We start from the raw sequence: 27,323 nt of genomic DNA on the forward strand, positions 1-27,323 counted from the left end.
TTTACCCTTTCTTGTTTATTTTCATCTATTCGGTTTGAACATTTCTTCAATAATTTTATCTATTCTTTTTTATCCATTCTTTTATATTTTATCTATTCTTTTTACCCTTTCTTGTTTATTTTCATCTATTCGGTTTGAACATTTCTTCAATAATTTTATCTATTCTTTTTTATCCATTCTTTTATATTTTATCTATTCTTTTTACCCTTTCTTGTTTATTTTCATCTATTCGTTTTGAACATTTCTTCAATAATTTTATCTATTCTTTTTTATCCATTCTTTTATATTTTATCTATTCTTTTTACCCTTTCTTGTTTATTTTCATCTATTCGGTTTGCACATTTCTTCAATAATTTTATCTATTCTTTTTTATCCATTCTTTTATATTTTATCTATTCTTTTTACCCTTTCTTGTTTATTTTCATCTATTCGTTTTGAACATTTCTTCAATAATTTTATCTATTCTTTTTGAGCCATTCTTTTATATTTTATCTATTCTTTTTACCCTTTCTTGTTTATTTTCATCTATTCGTTTTGAACATTTCTTCAATAATTTTATCTATTCTTTTTGATCCATTCTTTTATATTTTATCTATTCTTTTTACCCTTTCTTGTTTATTTTCATCTATTCGGTTTGAACATTTCTTCAATAATTTTATCTATTCTTTTTGAGCCATTCTTTTATATTTTATCTATTCTTTTTACCCTTTCTTGTTTATTTTCATCTATTCGGTTTGAACATTTCTTCAATAATTTTATCTATTCTTTTTGAGCCATTCTTTTATATTTTATCTATTCTTTTTACCCTTTCTTGTTTATTTTCATCTATTCGGTTTGAACTTTTCTTCAATAATTTTATCTATTCTTTTTTAGCCATTCTTTTATATTTTATCTATTCTTTTTACCCTTCTTTGTTTATTTTCATCTATTCGGTTTGAACATTTCTTCAATAATTTTATCTATTCTTTTTTATCCATTCTTTTATATTTTATCTATTCTTTTTACCCTTTCTTGTTTATTTTCATCTATTCGTTTTGAACATTTCTTCAATAATTTTATCTATTCTTTTTTATCCATTCTTTTATATTTTATCTATTCTTTTTACCCTTTCTTGTTTATTTTCATCTATTCGTTTTGAACATTTCTTCAATAATTTTATCTATTCTTTTTTATCCATTCTTTTATATTTTATCTATTCTTTTTACCCTTTCTTGTTTATTTTCATCTATTCGTTTTGAACATTTCTTCAATAATTTTATCTATTCTTTTTGAGCCATTCTTTTATATTTTATCTATTCTTTTTACCCTTTCTTGTTTATTTTCATCTATTCGGTTTGAACATTTCTTCAATAATTTTATCTATTCTTTTTGAGCCATTCTTTTATATTTTATCTATTCTTTTTACCCTTTCTTGTTTATTTTCATATATTCGTTTTGAACATTTCTTCAATAATTTTATCTATTCTTTTTGATCCAGTCTTTTATATTTTATCTATTCTTTTTACCCTTTCTTGTTTATTTTCATCTATTCGGTTTGAACATTTCTTCAATAATTTTATCTATTCTTTTTTATCCATTCTTTTATATTTTATCTATTCTTTTTACCCTTTCTTGTTTATTTTCATCTATTCGGTTTGAACATTTCTTCAATAATTTTATCTATTCTTTTTTATCCATTCTTTTATATTTTATCTATTCTTTTTACCCTTTCTTGTTTATTTTCATCTATTCGTTTTGAACATTTCTTCAATAATTTTATCTATTCTTTTTTATCCATTCTTTTATATTTTATCTATTCTTTTTACCCTTTCTTGTTTATTTTCATCTATTCGGTTTGAACATTTCTTCAATAATTTTATCTATTCTTTTTTATCCATTCTTTTATATTTTATCTATTCTTTTTACCCTTTCTTGTTTATTTTCATCTATTCGTTTTGAACATTTCTTCAATAATTTTATCTATTCTTTTTGAGCCATTCTTTTATATTTTATCTATTCTTTTTACCCTTTCTTGTTTATTTTCATCTATTCGTTTTGAACATTTCTTCAATAATTTTATCTATTCTTTTTTATCCATTCTTTTATATTTTATCTATTCTTTTTACCCTTTCTTGTTTATTTTCATCTATTCGTTTTGAACATTTCTTCAATAATTTTATCTATTCTTTTTTATCCATTCTTTTATATTTTATCTATTCTTTTTACCCTTTCTTGTTTATTTTCATCTATTCGGTTTGAACATTTCTTCAATAATTTTATCTATTCTTTTTTATCCATTCTTTTATATTTTATCTATTCTTTTTACCCTTTCTTGTTTATTTTCATCTATTCGGTTTGAACATTTCTTCAATAATTTTATCTATTCTTTTTTATCCATTCTTTTATATTTTATCTATTCTTTTTACCCTTTCTTGTTTATTTTCATCTATTCGGTTTGAACATTTCTTCAATAATTTTATCTATTCTTTTTTATCCATTCTTTTATATTTTATCTATTCTTTTTACCCTTTCTTGTTTATTTTCATCTATTCGGTTTGAACATTTCTTCAATAATTTTATCTATTCTTTTTGATCAATTCTTTTATATTTTATCTATTCTTTTTACCCTTTCTTGTTTATTTTCATCTATTCGGTTTGAACATTTCTTCAATAATTTTATCTATTCTTTTTTATCCATTCTTTTATATTTTATCTATTCTTTTTACCCTTTCTTGTTTATTTTCATCTATTCGTTTTGAACATTTCTTCAATAATGTTATCTATTCTTTTTTATCCATTCTTTTATATTTTATCTATTCTTTTTACCCTTTCTTGTTTATTTTCATCTATTCGGTTTGAACATTTCTTCAATAATTTTATCTATTCTTTTTTATCCATTCTATTATATTTTATCTATTCTTTTTACCCTTTCTTGTTTATTTTCATCTATTCGGTTTGAACATTTCTTCAATAATTTTATCTATTCTTTTTTATCCATTCTTTTATATTTTATCTATTCTTTTTACCCTTTCTTGTTTATTTTCATCTATTCGGTTTGAACATTTCTTCAATAATTTTATCTATTCTTTTTTATCCATTCTTTTATATTTTATCTATTCTTTTTACCCTTTCTTGTTTATTTTCATCTATTCGTTTTGAACATTTCTTCAATAATTTTATCTATTCTTTTTTATCCATTCTTTTATATTTTATCTATTCTTTTTACCCTTTCTTGTTTATTTTCATCTATTCGGTTTGCACATTTCTTCAATAATTTTATCTATTCTTTTTTATCCATTCTTTTATATTTTATCTATTCTTTTTACCCTTTCTTGTTTATTTTCATCTATTCGTTTTGAACATTTCTTCAATAATTTTATCTATTCTTTTTGAGCCATTCTTTTATATTTTATCTATTCTTTTTACCCTTTCTTGTTTATTTTCATCTATTCGTTTTGAACATTTCTTCAATAATTTTATCTATTCTTTTTGATCCATTCTTTTATATTTTATCTATTCTTTTTACCCTTTCTTGTTTATTTTCATCTATTCGTTTTGAACATTTCTTCAATAATTTTATCTATTCTTTTTGAGCCATTCTTTTATATTTTATCTATTCTTTTTACCCTTTCTTGTTTATTTTCATCTATTCGGTTTGAACATTTCTTCAATAATTTTATCTATTCTTTTTGAGCCATTCTTTTATATTTTATCTATTCTTTTTACCCTTTCTTGTTTATTTTCATCTATTCGGTTTGAACTTTTCTTCAATAATTTTATCTATTCTTTTTTAGCCATTCTTTTATATTTTATCTATTCTTTTTACCCTTCTTTGTTTATTTTCATCTATTCGGTTTGAACATTTCTTCAATAATTTTATCTATTCTTTTTTATCCATTCTTTTATATTTTATCTATTCTTTTTACCCTTTCTTGTTTATTTTCATCTATTCGTTTTGAACATTTCTTCAATAATTTTATCTATTCTTTTTTATCCATTCTTTTATATTTTATCTATTCTTTTTACCCTTTCTTGTTTATTTTCATCTATTCGTTTTGAACATTTCTTCAATAATTTTATCTATTCTTTTTTATCCATTCTTTTATATTTTATCTATTCTTTTTACCCTTTCTTGTTTATTTTCATCTATTCGTTTTGAACATTTCTTCAATAATTTTATCTATTCTTTTTTATCCATTCTTTTATATTTTATCTATTCTTTTTACCCTTTCTTGTTTATTTTCATCTATTCGTTTTGAACATTTCTTCAATAATTTTATCTATTCTTTTTTATCCATTCTTTTATATTTTATCTATTCTTTTTACCCTTTCTTGTTTATTTTCATCTATTCGGTTTGAACATTTCTTCAATAATTTTATCTATTCTTTTTTATCCATTCTTTTATATTTTATCTATTCTTTTTACCCTTTCTTGTTTATTTTCATCTATTCGGTTTGAACATTTCTTCAATAATTTTATCTATTCTTTTTGAGCCATTCTTTTATATTTTATCTATTCTTTTTACCCTTTCTTGTTTATTTTCATATATTCGTTTTGAACATTTCTTCAATAATTTTATCTATTCTTTTTGATCCAGTCTTTTATATTTTATCTATTCTTTTTACCCTTTCTTGTTTTTTTTCATCTATTCGTTTTGAACATTTCTTCAATAATTTTATCTATTCTTATTGAGCCATTCTTTTATATTTTATCTATTCTTTTTACCCTTTCTTGTTTATTTTCATCTATTCGGTTTGAACATTTCTTCAATAATTTTATCTATTCTTTTTGATCCATTCTTTTATATTTTATCTATTCTTTTTACCCTTTCTTGTTTATTTTCATCTATTCGTTTTGAACATTTCTTCAATAATTGTATCTATTCTTTTTGAGCCATTCTTTTATATTTTATCTATTCTTTTTACCCTTTCTTGTTTATTTTCATCTATTCGGTTTGAACATTTCTTCAATAATTTTATCTGTTCTTTTTGAGCCATTCTTTTATATTTTATCTATTCTTTTTACCCTTTCTTGTTTATTTTCATCTATTCGGTTTGAACTTTTCTTCAATAATTTTATCTATTCTTTTTTAGCCATTCTTTTATATTTTATCTATTCTTTTTACCCTTCTTTGTTTATTTTCATCTATTCGGTTTGAACATTTCTTCAATAATTTTATCTATTCTTTTTTATCCATTCTTTTATATTTTATCTATTCTTTTTACCCTTTCTTGTTTATTTTCATCTATTCGTTTTGAACATTTCTTCAATAATTTTATCTATTCTTTTTTATCCATTCTTTTATATTTTATCTATTCTTTTTACCCTTTCTTGTTTATTTTCATCTATTCGTTTTGAACATTTCTTCAATAATTTTATCTATTCTTTTTTATCCATTCTTTTATATTTTATCTATTCTTTTTACCCTTTCTTGTTTATTTTCATCTATTCGTTTTGAACATTTCTTCAATAATTTTATCTATTCTTTTTGAGCCATTCTTTTATATTTTATCTATTCTTTTTACCCTTTCTTGTTTATTTTCATCTATTCGGTTTGAACATTTCTTCAATAATTTTATCTATTCTTTTTGAGCCATTCTTTTATATTTTATCTATTCTTTTTACCCTTTCTTGTTTATTTTCATATATTCGTTTTGAACATTTCTTCAATAATTTTATCTATTCTTTTTGATCCAGTCTTTTATATTTTATCTATTCTTCTTACCCTTTCTTGTTTTTTTTCATCTATTCGTTTTGAACATTTCTTCAATAATTTTATCTATTCTTATTGAGCCATTCTTTTATATTTTATCTATTCTTTTTACCCTTTCTTGTTTATTTTCATCTATTCGGTTTGAACATTTCTTCAATAATTTTATCTATTCTTTTTGAGCCATTCTTTTATATTTTATCTATTCTTTTTACCCTTTCTTGTTTATTTTCATCTATTCGGTTTGAACATTTCTTCAATAATTGTATCTATTCTTTTTGAGCCATTCTTTTATATTTTATCTATTCTTTTTACCCTTTCTTGTTTATTTTCATCTATTCGGTTTGAACATTTCTTCAATAATTTTATCTATTCTTTTTTATCCATTTTTTTATATTTTATCTATTCTTTTTACCCTTTCTTGTTTATTTTCATCTATTCGTTTTGAACATTTCTTCAATAATTTTATCTATTCTTTTTGAGCCATTCTTTTATATTTTATCTATTCTTTTTACCCTTTCTTGTTTATTTTCATCTATTCGTTTTGAACATTTCTCCAATAATTTTATCTATTCTTTTTGATCCATTCTTTTATATTTTATCTATTCTTTTTACCCTTTCTTGTTTATTTTCATCTATTCGTTTTGAACATTTCTCCAATAATTTTATCTATTCTTTTTGATCAATTCTTTTATATTTTATCTATTCTTTTTACCCTTTCTTGTTTATTTTCATCTATTCGTTTTGAACATTTCTTCAATAATTTTATCTATTCTTTTTGATCCATTCTTTTATATTTTATCTATTCTTTTTACCCTTTCTTGTTTATTTTCATCTATTCGGTTTTAACATTTCTTCAATAATTTTATCTATTCTTTTTGATCCATTCTTTTATATTTTATCTATTCTTTTTACCCTTTCTTGTTTATTTTCATCTATTCGTTTTGAACATTTCTTCAATAATTTTATCTATTCTTTTTGATCCATTCTTTTATATTTTATCTATTCTTTTTACCCTTTCTTGTTTATTTTCATCTATTCGGTTTGAACATTTCTTCAATAATTTTATCTATTCTTTTTGAGCCATTCTTTTATATTTTATCTATTCTTTTTACCCTTTCTTGTTTATTTTCATCTATTCGGTTTGAACATTTCTTCAATAATTTTATCTATTCTTTTTGATCTATTCTTTTATATTTTATCTATTCTTTTTACCCTTTCTTGTTTATTTTCATCTATTCGTTTTGAACATTTCTTCAATAATTTTATCTATTCTTTTTGATCTATTCTTTTATATTTTATCTATTCTTTTTACCCTTTCTTGTTTATTTTCATCTATTCGGTTTGAACATTTCTTCAATAATTTTATCTATTCTTTTTGATCTATTCTTTTATATTTTATCTATTCTTTTTACCCTTTCTTGTTTATTTTCATCTATTCGGTTTGAACATTTCTTCAATAATTTTATCTATTCTTTTTGATCGATTCTTTTATATTTTATCTATTCTTTTTACCCTTTCTTGTTTATTTTCATCTATTCGTTTTGAACATTTCTTCAATAATTTTATCTATTCTTTTTGATCTATTCTTTTATATTTTATCTATTCTTTTTACCCTTTCTTGTTTATTTTCATCTATTCGGTTTGAACATTTCTTCAATAATTTTATCTATTCTTTTTGATCTATTCTTTTATATTTTATCTATTCTTTTTACCCTTTCTTGTTTATTTTCATCTATTCGGTTTGAACATTTCTTCAATAATTTTATCTATTCTTTTTGATCGATTCTTTTATATTTTATCTATTCTTTTTACCCTTTCTTGTTTATTTTCATCTATTCGTTTTGAACATTTCTTCAATAATTTTATCTATTCTTTTTGATCGATTCTTTTATATTTTATCTATTCTTTTTACCCTTTCTTGTTTATTTTCATCTATTCGTTTTGAACATTTCTTCAATAATTTTATCTATTCTTTTTGATCTATTCTTTTATATTTTATCTATTCTTTTTACCCTTTCTTGTTTATTTTCATCTATTCGGTTTGAACATTTCTTCAATAATTTTATCTATTCTTTTTGAGCCATTCTTTTATATTTTATCTATTCTTTTTACCCTTTCTTGTTTATTTTCATCTATTCGGTTTGAACATTTCTTCAATAATTTTATCTATTCTTTTTGAGCCATTCTTTTATATTTTATCTATTCTTTTTACCCTTTCTTGTTTATTTTCATCTATTCGTTTTGAACATTTCTTCAATAATTTTATCTATTCTTTTTTATCCATTCGTGTATATTTTATCTATTCTTTTTACCCTTTCTTGTTTATTTTCATCTAATCGGTTTGAACATTTCTTCAATAATTTTATCTATTCTTTTTTATCCATTCTTTTATATTTTATCTATTCTTTTTACCCTTTCTTGTTTATTTTCATCTATTCGTTTTGAACATTTCTTCAATAATTTTATCTATTCTTTTTGATCGATTCTTTTATATTTATCTATTCTTTTTACCCTTTCTTGTTTATTTTCATCTATTCGTTTTGAACATTTCTTCAATAATTTTATCTATTCTTTTTGATCCATTCTTGAATATTTTATCTATTCTTTTTACCCTTTCTTGTTTATTTTCATCTATTCGTTTTGAACATTTCTTCAATAATTTTATCTATTCTTTTTGAGCCATTCTTTTATATTTTATCTATTCTTTTTACCCTTTCTTGTTTATTTTCATCTATTCGGTTTGAACATTTCTTCAATAATTTTATCTATTCTTTTTGAGCCATTCTTTTATATTTTATCTATTCTTTTTACCCTTTCTTGTTTATTTTCATCTATTCGGTTTGAACATTTCTTCAATAATTTTATCTATTCTTTTTGAGCCATTCTTTTATATTTTATCTATTCTTTTTACCCTTTCTTGTTTATTTTCATCTATTCGTTTTGAACATTTCTTCAATAATTTTATCTATTCTTTTTGAGCCATTCTGTTATATTTTATCTATTCTTTTTACCCTTTCTTGTTTATTTTCATCTATTCGTTTTGAACATTTCTTCAATAATTTTATCTATTCTTTTTGATCCATTCTTTTATATTTTATCTATTCTTTTTACCCTTTCTTGTTTATTTTAATCTATTCGTTTTGAACATTTCTTCAATAATTTTATCTATTCTTTTTGATCGATTCTTTTATATTTTATCTATTCTTTTTACCCTTTCTTGTTTATTTTCATCTATTCGTTTTGAACATTTCTTCAATAATTTTATCTATTCTTTTTGATCCATTCTTGAATATTTTATCTATTCTTTTTACCCTTTCTTGTTTATTTTCATCTATTCGTTTTGAACATTTCTTCAATAATTTTATCTATTCTTTTTGAGCCATTCTTTTATATTTTATCTATTCTTTTTACCCTTTCTTGTTTATTTTCATCTATTCGTTTTGAACATTTCTTCAATAATTTTATCTATTCTTTTTGATCCATTCTTTTATATTTTATCTATTCTTTTTACCCTTTCTTGTTTATTTTCATCTATTCGTTTTGAACATTTCTTCAATAATTTTATCTATTCTTTTTTAGCCATTCTTTTATATTTTATCTATTCTTTTTACCCTTTCTTGTTTATTTTCATCTATTCGGTTTGAACATTTCTTCAATAATTTTATCTATTCTTTTTGAGCCATTCTTTTATATTTTATCTATTCTTTTTACCCTTTCTTGTTTATTTTCATCTATTCGGTTTGAACTTTTCTTCAATAATTTTATCTATTCTTTTTTAGCCATTCTTTTATATTTTATCTATTCTTTTTACCCTTCTTTGTTTATTTTCATCTATTCGGTTTGAACATTTCTTCAATAATTTTATCTATTCTTTTTTAGCCATTCTTTTATATTTTATCTATTCTTTTTACCCTTTCTTGTTTATTTTCATCTATTCGTTTTGAACATTTCTTTAATAATTTTATCTATTCTTTTTTATCCATTCTTTTATATTTTATCTATTCTTTTTACCCTTTCTTGTTTATTTTCATCTATTCGTTTTGAACATTTCTTCAATAATTTTATCTATTCTTTTTTATCCATTCTTTTATATTTTATCTATTCTTTTTACCCTTTCTTGTTTATTTTCATCTATTCGGTTTGAACATTTCTTCAATAATTTTATCTATTCTTTTTGAGCCATTCCTTTATATTTTATCTATTCTTTTTACCCTTTCTTGTTTATTTTCATCTATTCGGTTTGAACATTTCTTCAATAATTTTATCTATTCTTTTTGATCTATTCTTTTATATTTTATCTATTCTTTTTACCCTTTCTTGTTTATTTTCATCTATTCGGTTTGAACATTTCTTCAATAATTTTATCTATTCTTTTTGAGCCATTCTTTTATATTTTATCTATTCTTTTATATTTTATCTATTCTTTTTACCCTTCTTTGTTTATTTTCATCTATTCGGTTTGAACATTTCTTCAATAATTTTATCTATTCTTTTTTAGCCATTCTTTTATATTTTATCTATTCTTTTTACCCTTTCTTGTTTATTTTCATCTATTCGGTTTGAACATTTCTTCAATAATTTTATCTATTCTTTTTGATCCATTCTTTTATATTTTATCTATTCTTTTTACCCTTTCTTGTTTATTTTCATCTATTCGGTTTGAACATTTCTTCAATAATTTTATCTATTCTTTTTGATCTATTCTTTTATATTTTATCTATTCTTTTTACCCTTTCTTGTTTATTTTCATCTATTCGGTTTGAACATTTCTTCAATAATTTTATCTATTCTTTTTTATCCATTCTTTTATATTTTATCTATTCTTTTTACCCTTTCTTGTTTATTTTCATCTATTCGTTTTGAACATTTCTTCAATAATTTTATCTATTCTTTTTGATCCATTCTTGAATATTTTATCTATTCTTTTTACCCTTTCTTGTTTATTTTCATCTATTCGTTTTGAACATTTCTTCAATAATTTTATCTATTCTTTTTGAGCCATTCTTTTATATTTTATCTATTCTTTTTACACTTTCTTGTTTATTTTCATCTATTCGGTTTGAACATTTCTTCAATAATTTTATCTATTCTTTTTGATCCATTCTTGAATATTTTATCTATTCGTTTTACCCTTTCTTGTTTATTTTCATCTATTCGTTTTGAACATTTCTTCAATAATTTTATCTATTCTTTTTGAGCCATTCTTTTATATTTTATCTATTCTTTTTACACTTTCTTGTTTATTTTCATCTATTCGGTTTGAACATTTCTTCAATAATTTTATCTATTCTTTTTGATCCATTCTTGAATATTTTATCTATTCTTTTTACCCTTTCTTGTTTATTTTCATCTATTCGTTTTGAACATTTCTTCAATAATTTTATCTATTCTTTTTGAGCCATTCTTTTATATTTTATCTATTCTTTTTACCCTTTCTTGTTTATTTTCATCTATTCGGTTTGAACATTTCTTCAATAATTTTATCTATTCTTTTTGAGCCATTCTTTTATATTTTATCTATTCTTTTTACCCTTTCTTGTTTATTTTCATCTATTCGGTTTGAACTTTTCTTCAATAATTTTATCTATTCTTTTTGAGCCATTCTTTTATATTTTATCTATTCTTTTTACCCTTTCTTGTTTATTTTCATCTATTCGTTTTGAACATTTCTTCAATAATTTTATCTATTCTTTTTGAGCCATTCTTTTATATTTTATCTATTCTTTTTACCCTTTCTTGTTTATTTTCCTCTATTCCTTTAGAACATTTCTTCAATAATTTTATCTATTCTTTTTTATCCATTCTTTTATATTTTATCTATTCTTTTTACCCTTTCTTGTTTATTTTCATCTATTCGGTTTGAACATTTCTTCAATAATTTTATCTATTCTTTTTTAGCCATTCTTTTATATTTTATCTATTCTTTTTACCCTTTCTTGTTTATTTTCATCTATTCGGTTTGAACATTTCTTCAATAATTTTATCTATTCTTTTTGATCCATTCTTGAATATTTTATCTATTCTTTTTACCCTTTCTTGTTTATTTTCATCTATTCGTTTTGAACATTTCTTCAATAATTTTATCTATTCTTTTTGATCCATTCTTGAATATTTTATCTATTCTTTTTACCCTTCTTTGTTTATTTTCATCTATTCGGTTTGAACATTTCTTCAATAATTTTATCTATTCTTTTTTATCCATTCTTTTATATTTTATCTATTCTTTTTACCCTTTCTTGTTTATTTTCATCTATTCGTTTTGAACATTTCTTCAATAATTTTATCTATTCTTTTTTAGCCATTCTTTTATATTTTATCTATTCTTTTTACCCTTTCTTGTTTATTTTCATCTATTCGTTTTGAACATTTCTTCAATAATTTTATCTATTCTTTTTTATCCATTCTTTTATATTTTATCTATTCTTTTTACCCTTTCTTGTTTATTTTCATCTATTCGTTTTGAACATTTCTTCAATAATTTTATCTATTCTTTTTTATCCATTCTTTTATATTTTATCTATTCTTTTTACCCTTTCTTGTTTATTTTCATCTATTCGGTTTGAACATTTCTTCAATAATTTTATCTATTCTTTTTGAGCCATTCCTTTATATTTTATCTATTCTTTTTACCCTTTCTTGTTTATTTTCATCTATTCGGTTTGAACATTTCTTCAATAATTTTATCTATTCTTTTTGATCTATTCTTTTATATTTTATCTATTCTTTTTACCCTTTCTTGTTTATTTTCATCTATTCGGTTTGAACATTTCTTCAATAATTTTATCTATTCTTTTTGAGCCATTCTTTTATATTTTATCTATTCTTTTATATTTTATCTATTCTTTTTACCCTTCTTTGTTTATTTTCATCTATTCGGTTTGAACATTTCTTCAATAATTTTATCTATTCTTTTTTAGCCATTCTTTTATATTTTATCTATTCTTTTTACCCTTTCTTGTTTATTTTCATCTATTCGGTTTGAACATTTCTTCAATAATTTTATCTATTCTTTTTGATCCATTCTTTTATATTTTATCTATTCTTTTTACCCTTTCTTGTTTATTTTCATCTATTCGGTTTGAACATTTCTTCAATAATTTTATCTATTCTTTTTGATCTATTCTTTTATATTTTATCTATTCTTTTTACCCTTTCTTGTTTATTTTCATCTATTCGGTTTGAACATTTCTTCAATAATTTTATCTATTCTTTTTTATCCATTCTTTTATATTTTATCTATTCTTTTTACCCTTTCTTGTTTATTTTCATCTATTCGTTTTGAACATTTCTTCAATAATTTTATCTATTCTTTTTGATCCATTCTTGAATATTTTATCTATTCTTTTTACCCTTTCTTGTTTATTTTCATCTATTCGTTTTGAACATTTCTTCAATAATTTTATCTATTCTTTTTGAGCCATTCTTTTATATTTTATCTATTCTTTTTACCCTTTCTTGTTTATTTTCATCTATTCGGTTTGAACATTTCTTCAATAATTTTATCTATTCTTTTTGATCCATTCTTGAATATTTTATCTATTCGTTTTACCCTTTCTTGTTTATTTTCATCTATTCGTTTTGAACATTTCTTCAATAATTTTATCTATTCTTTTTTAGCCATTCTTTTATATTTTATCTATTCTTTTTACACTTTCTTGTTTATTTTCATCTATTCGGTTTGAACATTTCTTCAATAATTTTATCTATTCTTTTTGATCCATTCTTGAATATTTTATCTATTCTTTTTACCCTTTCTTGTTTATTTTCATCTATTCGTTTTGAACATTTCTTCAATAATTTTATCTATTCTTTTTGAGCCATTCTTTTATATTTTATCTATTCTTTTTACCCTTTCTTGTTTATTTTCATCTATTCGGTTTGAACATTTCTTCAATAATTTTATCTATTCTTTTTGAGCCATTCTTTTATATTTTATCTATTCTTTTTACCCTTTCTTGTTTATTTTCATCTATTCGGTTTGAACTTTTCTTCAATAATTTTATCTATTCTTTTTGAGCCATTCTTTTATATTTTATCTATTCTTTTTACCCTTTCTTGTTTATTTTCATCTATTCGTTTTGAACATTTCTTCAATAATTTTATCTATTCTTTTTGAGCCATTCTTTTATATTTTATCTATTCTTTTTACCCTTTCTTGTTTATTTTCCTCTATTCCTTTAGAACATTTCTTCAATAATTTTATCTATTCTTTTTTATCCATTCTTTTATATTTTATCTATTCTTTTTACCCTTTCTTGTTTATTTTCATCTATTCGGTTTGAACATTTCTTCAATAATTTTATCTATTCTTTTTTAGCCATTCTTTTATATTTTATCTATTCTTTTTACCCTTTCTTGTTTATTTTCATCTATTCGGTTTGAACATTTCTTCAATAATTTTATCTATTCTTTTTGATCCATTCTTGAATATTTTATCTATTCTTTTTACCCTTTCTTGTTTATTTTCATCTATTCGTTTTGAACATTTCTTCAATAATTTTATCTATTCTTTTTGATCCATTCTTGAATATTTTATCTATTCTTTTTACCCTTCTTTGTTTATTTTCATCTATTCGGTTTGAACATTTCTTCAATAATTTTATCTATTCTTTTTTATCCATTCTTTTATATTTTATCTATTCTTTTTACCCTTTCTTGTTTATTTTCATCTATTCGTTTTGAACATTTCTTCAATAATTTTATCTATTCTTTTTGAGCCATTCTTTTATATTTTATCTATTCTTTTTACCCTTTCTTGTTTATTTTCATCTATTCGTTTTGAACATTTCTTCAATAATTTTATCTATTCTTTTTGAGCCATTCTTTTATATTTTATCTATTCTTTTTACCCTTTCTTGTTTATTTTCATCTATTCGGTTTGAACATTTCTTCAATAATTTTATCTATTCTTTTTGATCCATTCTTGAATATTTTATCTATTCTTTTTACCCTTTCTTGTTTATTTTCATCTATTCGTTTTGAACATTTCTTCAATAATTTTATCTATTCTTTTTGATCGATTCTTTTATATTTTATCTATTCTTTTTACCCTTTCTTGTTTATTTTCATCTATTCGTTTTGAACATTTCTTCAATAATTTTATCTATTCTTTTTGAGCCATTCTTTTATATTTTATCTATTCTTTTTACCCTTTCTTGTTTATTTTCATCTATTCGGTTTGAACATTTCTTCAATAATTTTATCTATTCTTTTTGATCCATTCTTGAATATTTTATCTATTCTTTTTACCCTTTCTTGTTTATTTTCATCTATTCGTTTTGAACATTTCTTCAATAATTTTATCTATTCTTTTTGATCGATTCTTTTATATTTTATCTATTCTTTTTACCCTTTCTTGTTTATTTTCATCTATTCGTTTTGAACATTTCTTCAATAATTTTATCTATTCTTTTTGAGCCATTCTTTTATATTTTATCTATTCTTTTTACCCTTTCTTGTTTATTTTCATCTATTCGGTTTGAACATTTCTTCAATAATTTTATCTATTCTTTTTGATCCATTCTTGAATATTTTATCTATTCTTTTTACCCTTTCTTGTTTATTTTCATCTATTCGTTTTGAACATTTCTTCAATAATTTTATCTATTCTTTTTGATCCATTCTTTTATATTTTATCTATTCTTTTTACCCTTCTTTGTTTATTTTCATCTATTCGGTTTGAACATTTCTTCAATAATTTTATCTATTCTTTTTTATCCATTCTTTTATATTTTATCTATTCTTTTTACCCTTTCTTGTTTATTTTCATCTATTCGTTTTGAACATTTCTTCAATAATTTTATCTATTCTTTTTTATCCATTCTTTTATATTTTATCTATTCTTTTTACCCTTTCTTGTTTATTTTCCTCTATTCCTTTAGAATATTTCTTCAATTATTTTATCTATTCTTTTTGATCCATTCTTTTATATTTTATCTATTCTTTTTACCCTTTCTTGTTTATTTTCATCTATTCGGTTTGAACATTTCTTCAATAATTTTATCTATTCTTTTTTATCCATTCTTTTATATTTTATCTATTCTTTTTACCCTTTCTTGTTTATTTTCATCTATTCGGTTTGAACATTTCTTCAATAATTTTATCTATTCTTTTTTATCCATTCTTTTATATTTTATCTATTCTTTTTACCCTTTCTTGTTTATTTTCATCTATTCGGTTTGAACATTTCTTCAATAATTTTATCTATTCTTTTTTATCCATTCTTTTATATTTTATCTATTCTTTTTACCCTTTCTTGTTTATTTTCATCTATTCGTTTTGAACATTTCTTCAATAATTTTATCTATTCTTTTTTATCCATTCTTTTATATTTTATCTATTCTTTTTACCCTTTCTTGTTTATTTTCATCTATTCGGTTTGAACATTTCTTCAATAATTTTATCTATTCTTTTTTATCCATTCTTTTATATTTTATCTATTCTTTTTACCCTTTCTTGTTTATTTTCATCTATTCGTTTTGAACATTTCTTCAATAATTTTATCTATTCTTTTTTATCCATTCTTTTATATTTTATCTATTCTTTTTACCCTTTCTTGTTTATTTTCATCTATTCGTTTTGAACATTTCTTCAATAATTTTATCTATTCTTTTTGATCGATTCTTTTATATTTTATCTATTCTTTTTACCCTTTCTTGTTTATTTTCATCTATTCGGTTTGAACATTTCTTCAATAATTTTATCTATTCTTTTTGATCCATTCTTTTATATTTTATCTATTCTTTTTACCCTTTCTTGTTTATTTTCATCTATTCGGTTTGAACATTTCTTCAATAATTTTATCTATTCTTTTTTATCCATTCTTTTATATTTTATCTATTCTTTTTACCCTTTCTTGTTTATTTTCATCTATTCGTTTTGAACATTTCTTCAATAATTTTATCTATTCTTTTTTATCCATTCTTTTATATTTTATCTATTCTTTTTACCCTTTCTTGTTTATTTTCATCTATTCGGTTTGAACATTTCTTCAATAATTTTATCTATTCTTTTTTATCCATTCTTTTATATTTTATCTATTCTTTTTACCCTTTCTTGTTTATTTTCATCTATTCGGTTTGAACATTTCTTCAATAATTTTATCTATTCTTTTTTATCCATTCTTTTATATTTTATCTATTCTTTTTACCCTTTCTTGTTTATTTTCATCTATTCGTTTTGAACATTTCTTCAATAATTTTATCTATTCTTTTTTATCCATTCTTTTATATTTTATCTATTCTTTTTACCCTTTCTTGTTTATTTTCATCTATTCGGTTTGAACATTTCTTCAATAATTTTATCTATTCTTTTTTATCTATTCTTTTATATTTTATCTATTCTTTTTACCCTTTCTTGTTTATTTTCATCTATTCGGTTTGAACATTTCTTCAATAATTTTATCTATTCTTTTTTATCCATTCTTTTATATTTTATCTATTCTTTTTACCCTTTCTTGTTTATTTTCATCTATTCGGTTTGAACATTTCTTCAATAATTTTATCTATTCTTTTTTATCCATTCTTTTATATTTTATCTATTCTTTTTACCCTTTCTTGTTTATTTTCATCTATTCGTTTTGAACATTTCTTCAATAATTTTATCTATTCTTTTTTATCCATTCTTTTATATTTTATCTATTCTTTTTACCCTTTCTTGTTTATTTTCATCTATTCGGTTTGAACATTTCTTCAATAATTTTATCTATTCTTTTTTATCCATTCTTTTATATTTTATCTATTCTTTTTACCCTTTCTTGTTTATTTTCATCTATTCGTTTTGAACATTTCTTCAATAATTTTATCTATTCTTTTTTATCCATTCTTTTATATTTTATCTATTCTTTTTACCCTTTCTTGTTTATTTTCATCTATTCGTTTTGAACATTTCTTCAATAATTTTATCTATTCTTTTTGAGCAATTCTTTTATATTTTATCTATTCTTTTTACCCTTTCTTGTTTATTTTCATCTATTCGGTTTGAACATTTCTTCAATAATTTTATCTATTCTTTTTGATCCATTCTTTTATATTTTATCTATTCTTTTTACCCTTTCTTGTTTATTTTCATCTATTCGTTTTGAACATTTCTTCAATAATTTTATCTATTCTTTTTGAGCCATTCTTTTATATTTTATCTATTCTTTTTACCCTTTCTTGTTTATTTTCATCTATTCGGTTTGAACATTTCTTCAATAATTTTATCTATTCTTTTTGAGCCATTCTTTTATATTTTATCTATTCTTTTTACCCTTTCTTGTTTATTTTCATCTATTCGGTTTGAACTTTTCTTCAATAATTTTATCTATTCTTTTTTAGCCATTCTTTTATATTTTATCTATTCTTTTTACCCTTCTTTGTTTATTTTCATCTATTCGGTTTGAACATTTCTTCAATAATTTTATCTATTCTTTTTTAGCCATTCTTTTATATTTTATCTATTCTTTTTACCCTTTCTTGTTTATTTTCATCTATTCGTTTTGAACATTTCTTCAATAATTTTATCTATTCTTTTTTATCCATTCTTTTATATTTTATCTATTCTTTTTACCCTTTCTTGTTTATTTTCATCTATTCGTTTTGAACATTTCTTCAATAATTTTATCTATTCTTTTTTATCCATTCTTTTATATTTTATCTATTCTTTTTACCCTTTCTTGTTTATTTTCATCTATTCGTTTTGAACATTTCTTCAATAATTTTATCTATTCTTTTTTATCCATTCTTTTATATTTTATCTATTCTTTTTACCCTTTCTTGTTTATTTTCATCTATTCGTTTTGAACATTTCTTCAATAATTTTATCTATTCTTTTTTATCCATTCTTTTATATTTTATCTATTCTTTTTACCCTTTCTTGTTTATTTTCATCTATTCGTTTTGAACATTTCTTCAATAATTTTATCTATTCTTTTTGAGCCATTCTTTTATATTTTATCTATTCTTTTTACCCTTTCTTGTTTATTTTCATCTATTCGGTTTGAACATTTCTTCAATAATTTTATCTATTCTTTTTGAGCCATTCTTTTATATTTTATCTATTCTTTTTACCCTTTCTTGTTTATTTTCATCTATTCGTTTTGAACATTTCTTCAATAATTTTATCTATTTTTTTTGATCCAGTCTTTTATATTTTATCTATTCTTTTTACCCTTTCTTGTTTTTTTTCATCTATTCGTTTTGAACAGTTCTTCAATAATTTTATCTATTCTTATTGAGCCATTCTTTTATATTTTATCTATTCTTTTTACCCTTTCTTGTTTATTTTCATCTATTCGGTTTGAACATTTCTTCAATAATTTTATCTATTCTTTTTGTAGCCATTCTTTTATATTTTATCTATTCTTTTTACCCTTTCTTGTTTATTTTCATCTATTCGGTTTGAACATTTCTTCAATAATTGTATCTATTCTTTTTGAGCCATTCTTTTATATTTTATCTATTCTTTTTACCCTTTCTTGTTTATTTTCATCTATTCGGTTTGAACATTTCTTCAATAATTTTATCTATTCTTTTTTATCCATTTTTTTATATTTTATCTATTCTTTTTACCCTTTCTTGTTTATTTTCATCTATTCGTTTTGAACATTTCTTCAATAATTTTATCTATTCTTTTTGAGCCATTCTTTTATATTTTATCTATTCTTTTTACCCTTTCTTGTTTATTTTCATCTATTCGTTTTGAACATTTCTCCAATAATTTTATCTATTCTTTTTGATCCATTCTTTTATATTTTATCTATTCTTTTTACCCTTTCTTGTTTATTTTCATCTATTCGTTTTGAACATTTCTCCAATAATTTTATCTATTCTTTTTGATCCATTCTTTTATATTTTATCTATTCTTTTTACCCTTTCTTGTTTATTTTCATCTATTCGTTTTGAACATTTCTTCAATAATTTTATCTATTCTTTTTGATCCATTCTTTTATATTTTATCTATTCTTTTTACTCTTTCTTGTTTATTTTCATCTATTCGTTTTGAACATTTCTTCAATAATTTTATCTATTCTTTTTGATCCATTCTTTTATATTTTATCTATTCTTTTTACCCTTTCTTGTTTATTTTCATCTATTCGTTTTGAACATTTCTTCAATAATTTTATCTATTCTTTTTGATCCATTCTTTTATATTTTATCTATTCTTTTTACCCTTTCTTGTTTATTTTCATCTATTCGTTTTGAACATTTCTTCAATAATTTTATCTATTCTTTTTGAGCCATTCTTTTATATTTTATCTATTCTTTTTACCCTTTCTTGTTTATTTTCATCTATTCGTTTTGAACATTTCTTCAATAATTTTATCTATTCTTTTTGATCCATTCTTTTATATTTTATCTATTCTTTTTACCCTTTCTTGTTTATTTTCATCTATTCGTTTTGAACATTTCTTCAATAATTTTATCTATTCTTTTTGATCTATTCTTTTATATTTTATCTATTCTTTTTACCCTTTCTTGTTTATTTTCATATATTCGGTTTGAACCGTTTTTCTATATTTTTTCTAGTCTTTTTGAGCCGTTGTGTTATATTTTCATTTATTCTTTTCCATCCTTTCTTCTATATGTTTTCTATTCGTTTTGCGCCAATCTATATTTTTATCTAGTCTTTTAGAACCGTATTTTAGCAGTCCTTCAATATTATTATCGTTTTTTTTTAATCGTTATTCTGCATTTTCATCTATTCTTTTTGAGCAGTTCTTCTATATTTTTATCCACTCTTTCTCGCTATTTTTTCTATATTTTAACTCATTCATTGTGATCTCTTATTCTATATTTTTATCCATCCGTTTTTTCCCTCTTCTTCTATATTTTCATATAGTCGTTTTAGCCATTCTATATTTTCTCTTCTTTCTGAGCCGTTTTTTCTATATTATTATTTATTCGTTTGGAGCCGTTCTTCTATATTTTCATATATTCGTTTTAAGCTGTACTTCTACACGTTCATAAATTCATTTTGAACCGTTCTTTTATATTTTTATCGATTCTTTTTTTAGCCTTATTGCACACTTATTTTATGCTCTAAAATGCAGTTTTAATGCTTTAATTATTTGTATTCAATATTTTCTAATAGATTTTTCTACATCTAATGTTAGGTATGTTCACACATTTCTTTTAGATTGCATTGAGTGAAAGGACAAAACGTTAATTAAATTGATATTCTATTCAGTCATAGCTGACCAAATAAGAACAATCTACCCAGTAAGGCTGAGGAAGAGAGAAAGGTCTAACACCTTGAATTTCTGTTGGAAATTTTGTATAAGGTCCCGGTTGGTGTAAATATTTTCCAAGTTTTAGTAGACGTTTCCCGAGTTTGAAAAGATGCACTGAAGGAGATTACATCAGCCGAAACGTTGTGAATATAATGTACTGATTTATATAACAAATGAAAGACAAGAATAATATTTTAAAGGGAATAAAATTAAAGAAATATTAGCCCACAAAAAAAAAGCGCGGAAAGAAAGAACATAAATGAATTACAAAAGGAAAATAAAAAAATGAGGACGAAAGGCAAAATAATAAGAGAATGGAAAAGAGTAGAGATAAAGTAAAAGTGTAACACAGCCGGTGATGGCGTATGTAGCAGAAGCGGCATAACATGTACACAAATGACCAAGCCGGTGCGCAAGGTGACGTCACAGCGGAGGAAGAGAAGGAGGAAAAGGAGAGAAAAAGGAACGACGTGGACGGTGAATGCGAGAGGAACTTTTTAACACGATGCAATCTGAGCATTAAAAACAAAAACATGGCCAGTCGGCCATAGGATAAGCAGTGGACATAATAGCGGAAAGAAAAGCAACAATTTAATTTTTAAAAAAATTGCGTGTCGACGCGGAAGGAGAAAAAGCACGTGTTGGACACGACAAAGTATTGTTAACCACATGGCCAACGAAGGGACTTGTAAAACCAAGATGCAGGCGTAGTTTGGGAAGTACCATATATAAATACCTTTTATTCAAACTAAAAAAGGAAGAAGCTGAATCGAATTTCTTTGCTTTCGTTGTTCATTTGCGAGGCTTTTGTGCGCAACGTCAGGTCGGTGTTAAAATGTAGCGACCACGTTAAAAAAGAAAAGAAAGATAAAGGGAAAAAAGAAAGATAGTATGAACAATGAAAAGATAGAAAACCAAATAGAAAAAAGAAAGAGAGAAGAGAAAAAAAGAGTCAGAGCAAAAAATAAATTTAAAAAGAAAACAAAAAAGAAATAAAAACGAAAAGATAAAGGGAAACGAAGAAAAGAAATAAGCACGAAGCAAAAGAAAAGAGAAAGAAAGAAAGAAAACAACGGAAATTTTTTTGTTAAAAAAGAGATGAGAAAAAATAAATTTTTTTTCACATAGGAGTCACCACTTAACAAGGTCCGGAGGCCATTCGAGGATAAGGGTTATTGAGTGTACAGTAGTCAATGTGATAATATCGTAGCAATCGTTAGTAATGCAAATTTGGTAATGGAAATAAAAGAATTAAACAACAAAAAGAAATGAAATAAAAAAAGGGAAAGCGAGGGGGGAAGAAACGCAAACGAAAAGAAAAAAGAAAATAAATGAGACAAAGAAAAGGAAAAGAAAACAGACAAAAATCGAAACAAACGAAAATCCAAGATAAAAAGCAGACAGAAACGCAAAGAAAAAGAAAAGGAAGAAGAAAAGGAACTGAATGATAAAAGTACAAAAGAGAAGAGGAAAAAGAAAAGATTCAGAGCCTTAAACAGCGATAACTTAAAAACATAATAAAATAACAAACGAAAGGACGTTGATCGTAAATAAATCTGCAATCGAGTTGAGTCGAACGTTTTTCAGTTAAGAACCTTAGGTAACAAGATTCTAGGACTGAATTTCAAGGCCACGAATAAAGTTCAGTGCAAGGAAGTAAAAGAAAAAGAACAGTACAAACAAGGGAAGGAGGAGGAAAGAGAGGAGGATGAGGAGGGAGGGAATAAGCGAAGGGGAATGTTCAGTTATTGAACAAAGGAGAACAATATTGAGCGATGGAAGAAAGAGGGGGGGGATGAAAGTGCGTGTTGGATCTCATCAAATAATTGAGATGCAAAATCGATTAAATTTACGAAAATTACAGGCAAAGATTTGAGCAGCATAGAACTGTCGGAGAACAGAAATGTTTTCGCTTTCTTAAAAGTAAGCCAACACTTATCAAGGTCTAAAGGCCACTCGAGGATGAGGGTTAATGAGTGTATAGTTGTCAGTGGTAAAACGTTGGTAGAATTTGATTATTTAAGAGGACGCTCAACAAGAATTTGTTTCCATTTGACTTGAAGACGACCATGTTGTAGTCAGCTTGAAAACAGGCCCGCGCTACAGAATTCCACAGGCGGGTAGTTCTGGAAAAGAAACTTTGTTCATGGAATTTGCGTTTAGATTTAGACACAGACAGAGAGTGGGGGAAATTGTTGACAGTGATATTAGCTAGACGAGTGTTTGTTGTAAACGTTTTGCAACATAGATTGAAGCTCAGTCGAGCACATGCAGCTAGGAGATTCGGTGTTCCTATCCCGTCGCGGTTGACCGCCTGACGAAGACCAGATATAGTTTCAAAGAATGCTATTCTTGTTATTCTTCTTATCAGAGGACATAGAGAAATCAGCAAATTATATTTGTAGCAAAGCTAGCATTTGCTAGTTATGGCATTAAGTGAAGCCGCAATTTATTGTAGTCATAAATTGCCAAAAAAGAAGTAAAAAATGTTGGATATGTAAAAAAATATATAAAAACAACTCGCGCATGATATATATATATATATATATATATGATATATATATATATATATATATATATATATATATATATATATATATATATATATATATATAATGCATTTTATTTTCATTTAAGGACTGGCTTATTCTGTGGAAAGCAGCCATTTATTAAGTCGCCTGAAGAGGGCTTCTGGTTTTAACTGACCATTTGTCCGAAACATTAGCATGTTCAGTGTTGTGACCATGTAAATTTGTTTATATTAATAAAAATATATCGTGCTCTTCTTTTATTGAGCACTCTTAATAACCTTGTTAAATTCATTATTTATCACTCTTGAATACCTTTAATCTGGTAAGCAAATTATTAAGTGCTTCTTCAGAATTCCCCAGATTACAAGTCAAGCAGATACTTTAAGCATTAATCGACAAGTTTTGAGAAGACACTAAGCTAAGCGCACCCTGTCCTACAAAAGAACATGTAGATTTGTTTTCTATGTTGTCAATTTGAAGAGGAAAGAGTTTGAATGTCTGTTAAACATCATCCTCGGGTGTCTTCGGTATCTGTACAGGGGTTTGTTAGGACAATTCAACAGGAGTAGGATACTATGCACGTCGCCACCTAAGAGGGGGGGGGGCGTTAAGCAGTAATTCATAAAAAAAAGGAAAAGTAGTCAGAAATAACAAAACAAAATTCTGGTTAAAAATGGTTAGAAAAGGTTCACCAAAGTACACAAAGGCGATCAGATAAATACCCAGAAGTTGAATAGATACGCATTTTTATTTACAAGCACGTTTGTTATACGCGCATCTTTAATTAAAAATAGAAAACAGTTTTATGTGTATTTACGAGGGGTGTTCCAAAAGGAATTCCTCCTATTTTTTATTCCGCCCAAATGAATCAGAGAGGATTGCGAATCGCATTTTTATGAAAACTAAGCTCGTGAATTTCATAGTTATGCTGCAGATAGTGACTCGGCGAGACTATAAGAACGCAAACCCTGTCCCCTTTTTGTCTATTATTTCCAACGTAAGTTCTGTATCCACATATCGTTACTAGCAAGCCGTTGGTAAAGTTTGATGTGAACATTATTTCGACTCCAATAAGTAGCCCATAATATTTTCGTTAACAGAACAGCTATACATCTCGTATACACGTCGTAATCAATTTCCTCAATGGGTAGTGATGTCTCTCATTTCTTATTATTCGTTGTTGTTAAACAGGCATGACAGTCATAGTGAGAATATAGCAGCAAAAGCTTGTCATATCTTACTTTCTCGTAGGTAGCTAACAAATAACATTTTAGAAATACACTTTTTCAATGACGTCATGCTCTGTGACAGCAATATAAAGTTACATATTATCCAAGCTTCCCATCACCCGCTCTACAATGATGGAGAGACAACGTAGACATAATTTGGAATTAGTTGTCCGAATTGAATCAGACCTTCTACCAAAAAGAGCAAGACTTCACCACGTCTCATTTCGGACTATGATATCATAATCTGATATGCACCACCAATTCTAATCTTTAACTTTTAATAGAATTTTCTAATTACCTATATGTTCTGAATATGGCATAATCACGTTGGCACACTGATTCTCGTTAAATCAGCGAAGTTAAGCAACGGTGGAGCCTGGTCAGTACCAGATGGGTGACCAATTTGGAAATTCCAGGCGCTGTATGTAGGAGAACGTCGACACCTCCTTGCAAGAGTTGCACAAACGTGAGGTCGTCATCTCCCTTAACGGGGATATACATGCGACTGGGGATCGCTTGTGAACTTCATACTCCCATGGAACCGGTTTAACCCGCGTAGGGTTAGTGCCGTTTCCATTTTATATATTCTGCCATTGTGTGAAAAATATGTTTGACTATAATTACACATCTGGTGAGGAGACGCTAAGGGTACTCTTTCCTGCCTTAGCAAGGTACAAAACCGGCTTCGAAATCTAGAGGGCGAGAGTCTTTGCGCCTCCTTACTTCCTTTTTCTTACAGAAGAGATTTTGCGTGTTCCCACGAAAGAGACGTTGCGATCCTGTCTTTGCTCTTTTGTTAGTTTCATGGCAGATACGCAACTGGAATCTATGCCCATTGTGCAAAAAAGTTCGCAACAAATACTCGTCTAACTAAAACAATTTTTAATAATTTTCTTTACTCTCTATCAGTGGCTAAAACTAAATTCTCTGAAAAAAGTTTCTTTCCCATCCGACTATAACATGGTCGTTTTCAAATCTAGTGTATATAAGTTCTTAAATAATCAAACCCTGCCCAATTTCCACCATTACTGATCATCACGGTGTTGTCTCATAGTCTTCCCAACACTCTTTAACCCTTATCCTCGGGTGTCTCTTGGGCCTTGATAAGCGGTAACCTCCCCCTCTAATAAAAATAAATATCTACATCCGATTTGACTACAAAGGAATATAAGTGAAAAGCCTTCAGTAGCCCTAACAAAAGTCGAAGCGACATGCCGAATCAACGGTCCAAATCTGTAACCACTTCTGCGGATAACTGTGTTCATTTACAGCTGATGATGTGGCAGAATAAGTCTCTGATGAACTTATAATACTTTTTCCCCCTCGACAAGCAGCAAAATTCCCCCCTTCCACTGTTGAGGTCCCTAGATACCTAAATGCCTTCTACTCTCGGGCTGTTAGACTTTTGAATTCCCTCTTTGTTTCCTGTTTTCCTGCCTGCATTAACCGGCTGAAGTTTAAATGTAATGTGAACAGACATCTCGCTGTTCAACTCACTACAGTCCCCTGTTAGACACGATCTCAAATACTAACCCTTGCATTCCGAGTGAAATGCCTTGTTTGGAGTAAAATAAAAGGAGTAATTTTTAAAGGCAGGGCGCAGTTTTGATATCAGCTGATTTTAATTTGAATCAAGTGAAAAATTGAAGTAAATAGCAATAATGTTAAAAATTGTTTCTAAGCGTAATAATACTTATTAAAAAGATACGTTCCAGTCAAGATTGGACGAGGAAACCCGCGATCTTGTTAAAGACTCCTTTTCAAACAAAACGGCGCTCTGTTAAAAACTCCCTATATAAACAAGATGGCGGATTTCTTACTCTTGTTATTAAAATAGATAAAAAAAAAAAAAACAATAAATGATTTTTTGTCGAGTCATAAATTTGTATCAAAATATAGAGTATTATTATCGTTTGTTTTTAAATGAGAAAATCAAACCAATTGAAAAGAAGGTCGCTCATTGAAACAGGGAATAGATTTTTTAAAAAACCTAACATTCATAATAAAAACGAATACATAAACAAAACGAAATGATTATTCTAAATTCTGTTTTTACATCCACTTGAATTATCTCCGTACTTTTCCCAACTTGTTCAGGCGATGTTTTATTTTCTTTCTTTTTCAATTTTACTTTTTTATATGTATTTTTTTTTTTTTTAATTTTTTTTTTTTTTACATTCGCATCTTTAAAAAAAAATCATTTAAAAATACTGACAAAGTAAAATATTCACAAAGGAAAGATCCTTTACAAAACAAGTTTCTCGTTTGATTTATTTCATAGGAAAATTCTTTTTAGTCTTCGACTGTAAATGCATATTTTTCTTCATTCATTATTTCTATTTTCTTTTTATCTGCAAGCATTCAAAGGTTTCTATCACTTGTGTCTTAGTTGCTGGATTCGAAATGATTTTCGCTGAAAAAAAAATCTTTTCTTCCTTGAAATTTTTTCTGGGCTCGTTTTCGAAATAAGTTCCATCATTTTATTTTTTTTTTTATTTATTTCGCACTATGACTGAATTATATACTCTCTCTCTCTCTCTCTCTCTCTCTCTCTCTCTCTCTCTCTTTCTCTCTCTCTCCATATATATATATATATATATATATATATATATATTCTTTATTTTTTATTTTTCTTCTTTGTCTTTTTTTTTTTTTTTTT

The sequence above is a fragment of the Euprymna scolopes genome, chromosome 36 (genome assembly GCF_053919585.1).
Source record: "Euprymna scolopes isolate OS-2025 chromosome 36, ASM5391958v1, whole genome shotgun sequence".
In the NCBI taxonomy this organism is placed as follows: Eukaryota; Metazoa; Mollusca; class Cephalopoda; order Sepiida; family Sepiolidae; genus Euprymna; species Euprymna scolopes.